Raw genomic sequence first — 10,161 nt, forward strand, 5'->3', positions numbered from 1 at the left:
CTCTCTCTCTCTCCTTCCCATTTTCTTTTTGCCACATTCTTTTAATCTACCTTGGTTTGTTTTATCCACACCTATCCATCCCATTTGGTTGTTTCCCATTGTTTGTCCATTTCTCTACTTTGCTCCCTCAAATTGACTTGTGCGCTTGCCTTTCACTGTCCCAACTCCTGCACCTCTTACATTTTGGCCTGTGTCTTTTTTCCAATGAGCAGTTTCCTCTCCCCCACTGTCCCTCGCCCAGCTCCCCCAACCCTACTTCCTTCACGCTGCCCTCCCTCCCCAATCCGCAGGCGGCTGTAACCCCCAGCTCTTTGCAGAAATCAGACCTCACACCCATGTAGGCAGGGAGACCACAGATCAAGACTGCAAGCCTTCTAGCATTGATTTAAATGCCGGGTTTAACTATGAGCCCCCTGCTGTTTTTGGTGGTGACTCTCCTTGTGATAATGAAAATGGTTTCAACGCACACGGGGGTATAGCATCTGAATCATGCAATTTTGATTCACTCTACTGCAGCAGCTCAGACAAGCAGAATGCCACGCGGGGCTGCTAGAGGCACCACGGACGCTCCGGGTTGCTCCACCCCGTACAAAAATATCGATGTCATGTTGACATATTCAAACGCTGTGGATTCTTTGTATCCAGAAAAATGCAAGCGTTCACACACAGACCTCCACAGCAACACGGCTAGGATGTACAAAGAGCTTCCTCCTCTTCCCGCATACTACTTGCATCGCTCCAACAATTGCAAAGCGGCTGTGAAATATATATTTTTTTCAAACTTGAGTCTTGAAAAAGACTCTAGACTCTTATATTCGGGCACCTCTGTGGCGTATTGTTCCTCCCCACTCCCCTTCCGTACTCCACATTCAGACTCACCTTCCATTTCCGCCTGGCATTGAACTTCTTAAAGTTCTTCATATTGATTGAGGATCGATTCCTCTTGGTGACCTGTTTGCGTGTGATTGGCTGAAACAGACGTTATTTGTAGTTTCAGCAGCAGGATACAGTCAACAAATGAATGGCCTTTGTTTGTAGAAGACTCGTAGTCACCTTTATCCATGGATGAAGCAGACACTCCTCAGCCACCGGTCTGTCACTGCAAGACACCTCTTACTGTTACCATTAGGATTTACTAGTAGTAGTACTTGTAGTAGCAGAAGTATTTGTGCTTGAAGTTTCCTCCTCATTTTGAGTCAAAGTTGGAAACTGTCTCCAGGTCGGTCTCGCTATATGGAGACATTTCGGTTTGTGCGCCTGAGCAGAGGAACCAGAGGCAGATCACTTTGGTATAAAGAGATAACCATGATGATGATGATGATGAAGATGAGGAGGAGGCAGACCCTACAGCTTGGCTGGAGGTTTGAAGGCCTCATTAGAGGCTGGAAGTCACTCAGACAGACATCAGTGAGTCACCCCCTAATCACTGCCCAGTCCCGGAGTCTGAACCTCCCTGACTGTCCTCCTGATCAGGCCGTTTGTCTTCCTGGACAGAAGAGGACAGGCGTCTCTGTCCACTACGGGTGTTTACCTTTTTATTACTTCGGCCGAGGAGGTTAATGTTTTTAATGTTAGCAGAATTACTGAAAATCTGCTGGATGGTTTTGGATTTTAAATCATAAAAGGTCCGATATGTACTATCATGCACAATTGTCTTCTGGATCTGATGCAGAATAAAATATTACATTTTAACATTTATGGATTCAAAAATCTGTTAAAAATACACATAAACTCTGATTCACTTTCACTTTTCATGATTAAAGATACCAAGAACAATCTAGAACCTTTTGATGATGATCCAGATCCACCATGTGGACGGTGTAAATCCAGTTAAGAGGGGAACGAGCTGCTTGGCGGAGGTCTGTGCTCCCTCAGTGCTTTTCGAGTTTTGTCTTTAACCAACTGAATTTCTCACAATGGACGAACATTTTTTTTAATTATTTAACCTGTTCACAAAGAGGTGAAGGGGAGCAAGAAGAGGAACTTCTCACGGCTTTACGTCCTGCAGACAGAAACAGGAAGTGCAATATAAGCATGGTCGAGCATGAGCAGCACAATGATCAACAGATGGGACGGAATTATCTCATTGATTTTAAATGAGTGATATGTGACGACTGCTTCAGCAGCTGGCAGCGTATACAGCTGTCCTGTAGACTGAAACACACACACAAACACACACACACACACATACACACACACACACACAGAACCATACATATGTGCAGAATGGAGCGTATACAGGAGTCGCTGTTTTACAGTCAATGCTTTCGCCGAACGCACGTCAGAACTACTTTACCGCTCCTTCCTCTCCACACACGCACATGCACACACACACACACACACACACACACACACATTTCAACCCCAAGCGCAATCAGGGAAATGTTCTAGCAAATTTGTTGTGCAACAGCAGGCCCAAAGGAGTCTGGGTAATGATGCACTACAGCAAACACAGCGTCTTACTGTCTGTGTGGTCTTTTGCTTTTCACGCTGATGCGAACCGACTTTAGAAGGAAGCGATGAACTCGGTTCCGGATCCCCGTGCAAAATCTTTAGAGTTTTAGAATCATCATCAAACCTATTTATGATGCTGTGGTTTAAAATAAAAAATAAAAACCATCTCAGACTTCATGTCTGTTTGTGTCCAAGTCAGCTGGTCGATTTCAGTTCCAAACGTATTTTAATGGCATTTTGTGGAGGAATGATGTCATGATGCTTCACGATGCTTGTCGGTGCTAATTCTGCAAGAGCTTTGTGAGGATTAAAAGGAGTATTATCGAGGGTCAACATTCAAATGACGCTCCTTCACCTTGCTACTATAGTCCTGGAGCGTCTCCGTCACATCACGAGAAATGAACCAAAATACATGTGGATTGATTTTCTACCTCTTCTGGTCACGAAACCAACACTATTGCTCTCCTGCACTGAGGCCCAGTTCCAATCAGACCCGGCTGTGATATCAAACACACACCTTTCCACACACACACACGGAGTATACATACATACATACATGTACACAGTCCAGCCTTCTCCTATGAAGCTCCAAAAGAAGTGATTCCAATAACCCCACTGGAGGATTTCAAGATAGCACAGACAGATGGGCTCGATGGCCTCGATGCTGCTGGAGAAGGAAGGAACGCTGGTGGGGGGGCAGGTGGAGGGAGATAGAAGAGAATATGGGCGGAACAAAGGATGACAGAGAGGACGCAGGAACAGGTTACGCTCGGGAGGCCTAACGAGCATCCATCTCTACAGGACAATTAAAAGGAGTCTGTAATCGTGCTGCAAACTGGATTAAAGCTTCTCTGTTAGCAACAATAGCGACATTTCGCTAACGCCCATCCCGTCCAGATTACCGTTAAGTTCCCTAATTAAATGTTCCCAAAGTTGTTTTATTCTTCAAAGATTATCCGATACTGTGACTGAAGGTTTTACGATTCGCATGCAGACGACAACGATCTATCTCAGAATGAACAGTAATAAACCTCACCTCTTCTGATCTGTACCCACACCGGCATTTATTTATTATTAGGCAATTATTATTAAATGTTTTCTGTTACTGATGTTTTCATCAATTGGAGATTATTGTTTTTATTTTGTATTTTTTTCTTGTAAGAGATTCCATCTCAGCCAAAATGGTAAAGAAACGATTTGGCAAAAGTTTTAATTAAATAGAAGTTAAAAGCAACTGATTTTCTGAGGCAGGTCATCAGTCAGTGCGACATCAGAGTGAATTCTGAATACGTCGATCAGCGGCGTCGGAGTGAGCGCTTTGACGCTTGTTTGTATTTTTAATTGGACCATAGGGGGGGGGTGATAGATTCCTTCCTTCCCACTGAAATCACTTCCATTCAATCGCTGCATACTCATAATTGGACCCAATATGAATCTGATAACAGCCTCCAGCCAAATCAAGTGATCGATAATATCGAGAAAACTGTGATGTGACTCTTAGGAAGACAGATTTAGATTAAGGGCATCTGGGGTTGATGACCTCTTCATTCCAGGAACGCAGAGCTACAGAGGCGGAACAAGCGACCAAACTGGAATAGAACCGGTCCAACTGTTGGATAGAGGGTCTTCCTGCTGGTGTTTTCATCCTCAGGTACAAAACCTAAACTTACCATCTGCAAGGAAATGTAGATTTTATATGAGGAAAAAACATCTCCAAACTAGAAGAGCACTCGGAGAGCGCAGACCTCCGCCAAGCAGCTCATTCCCCTCCCACTTGGATTTACACCGTCCGCATGGTGATCAAAAGATTATGCGTTGTTCTCGGTGTCTTTATACACCAACCATGAAAAGTAAACGTGAATCGGATTTGATGTGTATTTTTAACTGATTTTTAAAATGTAATATTTTTTCCTGACCTCATTCTGGATCACATCCAGAAGACATTTTTACATGATAGTTCATATCGGACCCCTTTATGATTTTTGGTGAGTGATTGAATGGCATATTTTACAAGATATGATTTTTTGGGGGGGGGTAACCTCCATTATAAGTAAATGGGAAAATCCTGATTTTATTTATTTTTTTATATCCAGACGGGTATCCGGATCGGCAGCTTTCAGATCAGCCCAAATGAGCTGAACAACCTATAACAAGCTGCTGCTGACTCATCCCCAAAAGCACTAGCTGTTGCTCATTGTTGATTTTTTTTTTTTATTAAAATTATTTTGCCTTCTCCTAATCTTGTCCCCAACTTTAAAGTTGTCTTCTGGCACTGACCACTTCTTCACTGATCAACATTCATTAGAAGATCTTTCTGCGGTTTGTCTGCGAACTATTTGTTGACTTGCTCGCCGAACGCCGAAAGTGAAGCATCTGGGACTGCTTTCAATTTGTACTGTCGGTGTCCACGTTTATTAAAGAACTCTCTGCAGGAGTTGGTTTGCCAGAAAATAAAGCATTTTTGTCCATGAGAATAAAACACAAAACGGCGATGCCTTCACAATGATAAAGTGGAAATAAAGGCGTGAGATGAGGAGGAGGGAAAACAAAGAGGAAAGAAAAATAGCGTAGCAAGAGGGCCTGGAATAAGAAGCCTGTCGGAGAGAAGATGGAGGGGAAATGGAGGAGGGGAAATGGAAGAGAATGGGGTTAAGAGAAGAGGAGCAACACATAAAGAGGAAATCATAAGCGGATATGAAAAGAGCAGCAAAGAGGTCCTGAGATTGTCGGGGCCACAGGTGGCCCTCTTGACTTCATCAGGGGGAGGAGATTGCACTCCCACAGAGAGTGGAGGTGGATGGATGGATGGAGACATGGCAAAAAGGAGGAAATTAGCTCTTTAAACATTCACTCCTCCTCTCACCTCCTCTGCCTCACCTTCCGCTCTCCCCCTTATCGTTTCCATCGTGTGGGATTTGTGACAGGGCATTTCCTGTGCAACAAAAGCATCATTTCAGCACGGAGCCTGTCAGAGATGCAAAAACGTCCAGCAAGCGCGATCATCAAACTGGAGTGTTGAGGAAACAGTCTCTGATGGTGACTCCATCTTTATCAGGTGTTTAGCAGAACGCTGCAGCCCCATTCGACGATCATCCAAATGAAGGCGACAGAATCTGATCCCAGTCATAAAAGTCTAAAGTATTTAATTTAGTGTGTGTGTGCGCGTGTGTGTTTGTGTGTGTGTGTGTGAGAGAGAGGGAGAGAGAGAGAGAGAGAGAGAGAGAGAGAGAGAGAGAGATGTTCTCAGCCATCTGTGATGCAAAGTACACTCACTTGGGTACCTGATACCATACTGCCCCTTGAGGACAAAGTACATCAGTGATGGAAGAAATACTCAAATCCGTTACTACAGTAAAAGTACCAACAAAGTAAAATATTACTTCTCACTCCTAGTTAACAAAATAGAAAAAGATGTATTATTATTATATATATATAATAAATAAATATAAAATAAAAATATATATAAATATAAGCAATAAATGCAACGCATCACTTTGTGTTCCCCCCCCCACCCCCCTCCCAAACAAAAGCAGCAGACGCAGGAACAGCTGAATGGGCGATCACGAGGCTTGTATTACACAGAGGAGGAGGAGGAGGAGGAGGATGGGGGGGGGGGGGGGGGGGGGGGGGGGGGCGCGCAAGGCGAGCGAGGTGAGGGATTGGCACCCAGTCTATCAGGATGGAGTAAAGATAGCTCCGTCTGCTTCCGTGCCCATGCAGGTGCCCCCCCTGCTGGCACCTGCATGGGCATCCTGCGCTCCGATTTGGCACCGCTGCTCCTGGAGGAGGTGGAGGAGAGGGATGGAGGGAGGGGGGGGGGGGGGGGGGGGGGTGTTGGCTGGCTGCTCCATTCACAACACCGGTCACCGCGCAATTAACCTCAGGGAGAGATGAAAACGTCCCCCGTCACTCCCATCTCTGGGATTCACACGTCTGCCTCGCTCTCTTTTGGAATTGGTTTGGTTGTCACGGTGACTTTAAGAATTTGGTTGAAAAATAAAAATAAAATTGGTTAAGCATCAGTTAATCTTCATAATCTTATTTCTCCAGAGAAATAGCTGCGATGTCTCCGTCCAGCTGCCTTGTTAACTAGCCCGCCACCGAGAAGAGACATGGAGACGCCTGCCAACCAGCAAGGAATCATCTGAGACACGGACCTGAAGCCAGACAATCTTACCTAAAGTCACGCCATCCAGCATCCAGCGATGACCTCTGGCCTGAACCTCGCTGAAGACCAGTTTTGTTGCTGATTCAATCAGGATTAGCATTAAAACTGCATAATGAAGAAAACAGGGGTTGTTATTTCCAGATGACACAACATCAAATAAATATTGGAACATAATTAAAACCAGTAACTTTTAACAGTACAACATTTCAAATAAACTGTTAGAGGAGTTATTAATGATAACAAATAGCAGCCATAAATGTGTACATAGGTAAATAATTAACATAACCCCTTCCTTGGATTACAGTAGTTGTATTTTGTGTTACCTGCTGACTTCCTGAGTTACGGTCTGGCAGGCAATCAGAGCTCATTGATCCAATTATAAGTCATTGTTTTGCGAGAGACACCGCTGTTCCATATGAGATGCAATTCTTTTTTTTTACTTTCAAACACATTTCCACGAGTCACTTGTGGGAACCCAAGTGCCTCATTCAAGTCACAACTTTCATCTACACTCAGTTCTGTAATCTTAGATAAGAGAATCATATCAGAGTTGAAATGCAGTCAGAGAAATGTAAAGCAAATATTTCAGCACAGACCTTACCTGGTTACTGCAGCAAATTCAAGCAAATGGCGTTTGACATTCTCACAGGAATAACATTGGCATATAGATCAGATAGCACTTTTCACAGGATTTTTTTTATTATTATTATTATTTGTCTGTAGTTCCTGGTTACGCCTGACATCATCTTCTCTTTGCCTCCATCTGAATAGAAGTAGGTATCTGGGTTTTTTAATTTCTAATGGGCTCATAATCTAACATATGCAATGACATTTATTGCTAAAATATACATTTTAATTGCCATTATTTTGTGACAAAATGAGACATTTAGCTAAATATATATAGTAAAAGAAAGATTGTTCTACTATATTGTACTGTCCTAGAAATCTGAGGTTGTGGCATCAATATTAGAAGGTCACAGATGGGGCTTATTCAAACCTTTAACTTAAGCAAACATGGCTGTTGATCAGATGTTCACTGGTGCACTCTAACAGAGTGTGATTATCACACTTCAGTGCACATTGCTTGGAGATTGAAATGTCCGGTCTGTTAAACATCACATTTACCTGCTTTGTCTGCATTCACTTTAAGTAGTGGAAACAGCAACACATCAATGAAGCCGGATGGGCTGCGGTTACCTTGACTCCCACTGCTGCCCCACTACGTGAGTGAAGTGTCCTTGTAGGGTTTTACGTCATCTATCCTCTGGTCGCAAACACATTTTGTGCGACTGCTGGACCCATGCATGTTAGAGTAAAGCATATTACTGCTGATTATGCTTTAAGCTCACTTGCAGCATGACTCTGCATTTTGGTGCTCACACATCGAACCTTTCCTAAACGCTATGCAAAGTGAGTGTTGTTAGCATTTCCGCCTGTAGGATTTAGTTTGCTATGAGAGACTTGCGTGTGTTTGCAGCTTTGAATATAAAAGTTGCATAAAGATTGCAGGTGGAAACAGAAAGGAGGTTCATGCAGCCATCCTCAAGAACAACAACCGAGAGAGACATGGCAGCCTTTAAATGCATCAAAAGAATGAAGATGGCTGAATAAGTACACAAGCAGTTGATGAGTCCTGACTGCATGTTAACAGCCATAAATGCATGATTCATGAACACATATTTCCTACAGCAGGGAAAGTCTGTATTGCTCAACTTATTAACTAACTAAATGTACATTTCATTGTGTTTGTCCCTCACTAAGTGGAGGTCATTTCTCTGCCTACTCCTGCCTGACTAACTACTCCAAAGTGGCCCTTGCAATCTAGGGAAAACAGCCTCACAATCACCAAACAAACACAGTGAATCACTCCATGCACTGTTCTGTTAATCACAGTGTGGAGCAGGGAAGAGAGAAGCTTGGTTTATAATGATGAAGAGATTGAGAGTTTAAGTTCATGTGTCAGTTTTACTTCTGGAATAAAAACATTCCAGAAATCTTCAGGGTGTGATGTTGCTTCAGTGGCTGCGGGGAGACTTGAAGTCTTGTTCTCTGTTATTGCAAAAGAACGAGGAGCAACTATATCGGTGGAAGGATGCTGCGGATGGAACTGCCAGAGAACAGGGCTAGAGGTCGACCCAGGAGACGATACATGGACGTAGTGAGGGAGGACATGAGCGTGGCTGGTGTTGGGGAGGACGATGCAAAGGACAGGGTGAAGTGGAGAACGTTGATTTGCTGTGGCGACCCCTCAAGGGACAAACCGAAAGTAAAAAAACAGGAACTGAACACACTCTGGGTTGACTGATGAGTTGGCATAAAACGAAGCGCTTCACTTCAGGAAATGCGACACTATGCCCCGGCTTTGAGCTCTAGATGGTGCCAGTTTGTTCACATGCTGCAAAGTGCATGCAGGGTAGATTTTAATTGACATTGATTTGCATTGGAATGCAAGAGAAGCATGCATGTGGACAAAAGTGAGGAATGCTAACCTGAAGGTTTAAAGCTTCTCCGAGTCTGTTCGACATTTTCCGACTACATGACAATCTTTTTTTTTTAGCCTTAATCTAATTTTTTCCCCTTCCAGTGTTTGGGAACCACAACATATTGACTGTCTGGCCAACCTCTTTCCAGACTGTATTAGTCACAGAGCACAGAAGCCTGCTAAGCCCCCTCCTCTCCTGTGTTTATTTCACAAATGTGGACGACTGAGTATACGGTCAGTTTGCCAGCCCCTCGACTTCCCATTTTCCTTGCCAATAGTTTTGTCCAGCCAAGTTTAGCCACAGCTGTTTACAAGAGAGGCGTTTCTTTGCTGCTAGCCGCGCCGCTCAGATATTCCTGCAAAGATCCGAGACTCAGAAACACTTGGTAATCTGTGCCACTGGAAAATGAAGACTTCAGGCCAGATGATAATCATTTCAGCGGCCCATTAGTGCATGAGTGCATTGATATCTGAACACAACTTCATTTCATTTTGTCTTCAAGTTTGATGAAGCTGCAAATTAAAATTACATTTTTACATTATTACATTCTAAGAAATTATGTTTAAAAAATGCAGTCGTCCGTATTGAAGAACCCACAAAGAATCCTCACCAACTTCTGTTTGTTTCACCCTTGAGTTTTTTCTGTTTTATTGCCAGTACACCTTTGGTTAAGTCTTATTGAGCCAACCTAATTTCAAACCATAGATGAGTGACCTAAAAAATAACACCTTTGATAAATTCTTTCTATGCAGGGATCCTAGCCAGAAACAACTGAGAACAAAGTTTGACAGCAAAGAAGAAGTGAGTAGGCGTTGGACTTCCATTCATCTAGTGGCCAAAGTCTTTCTGCAAACGCTCCTCAACGTGATCAAGGACACTATCAGATAAATGCATTTTTATTAGTGGATATTTCTACATAATCCTACAAAACAAAGGGGTGAAATAAACAGTTTAAGCTGATTATTTTTTATAGGCGTAACTAAAAGCTTCACAGGCTTACACATATCTGCATATAGAACATACATGCTGCAAGCACAATGACATGTAGGTACACGA

Source organism: Brachionichthys hirsutus, chromosome 14, assembly GCF_040956055.1.
Source record: "Brachionichthys hirsutus isolate HB-005 chromosome 14, CSIRO-AGI_Bhir_v1, whole genome shotgun sequence".
Lineage (NCBI taxonomy): Eukaryota > Metazoa > Chordata > Actinopteri > Lophiiformes > Brachionichthyidae > Brachionichthys > Brachionichthys hirsutus.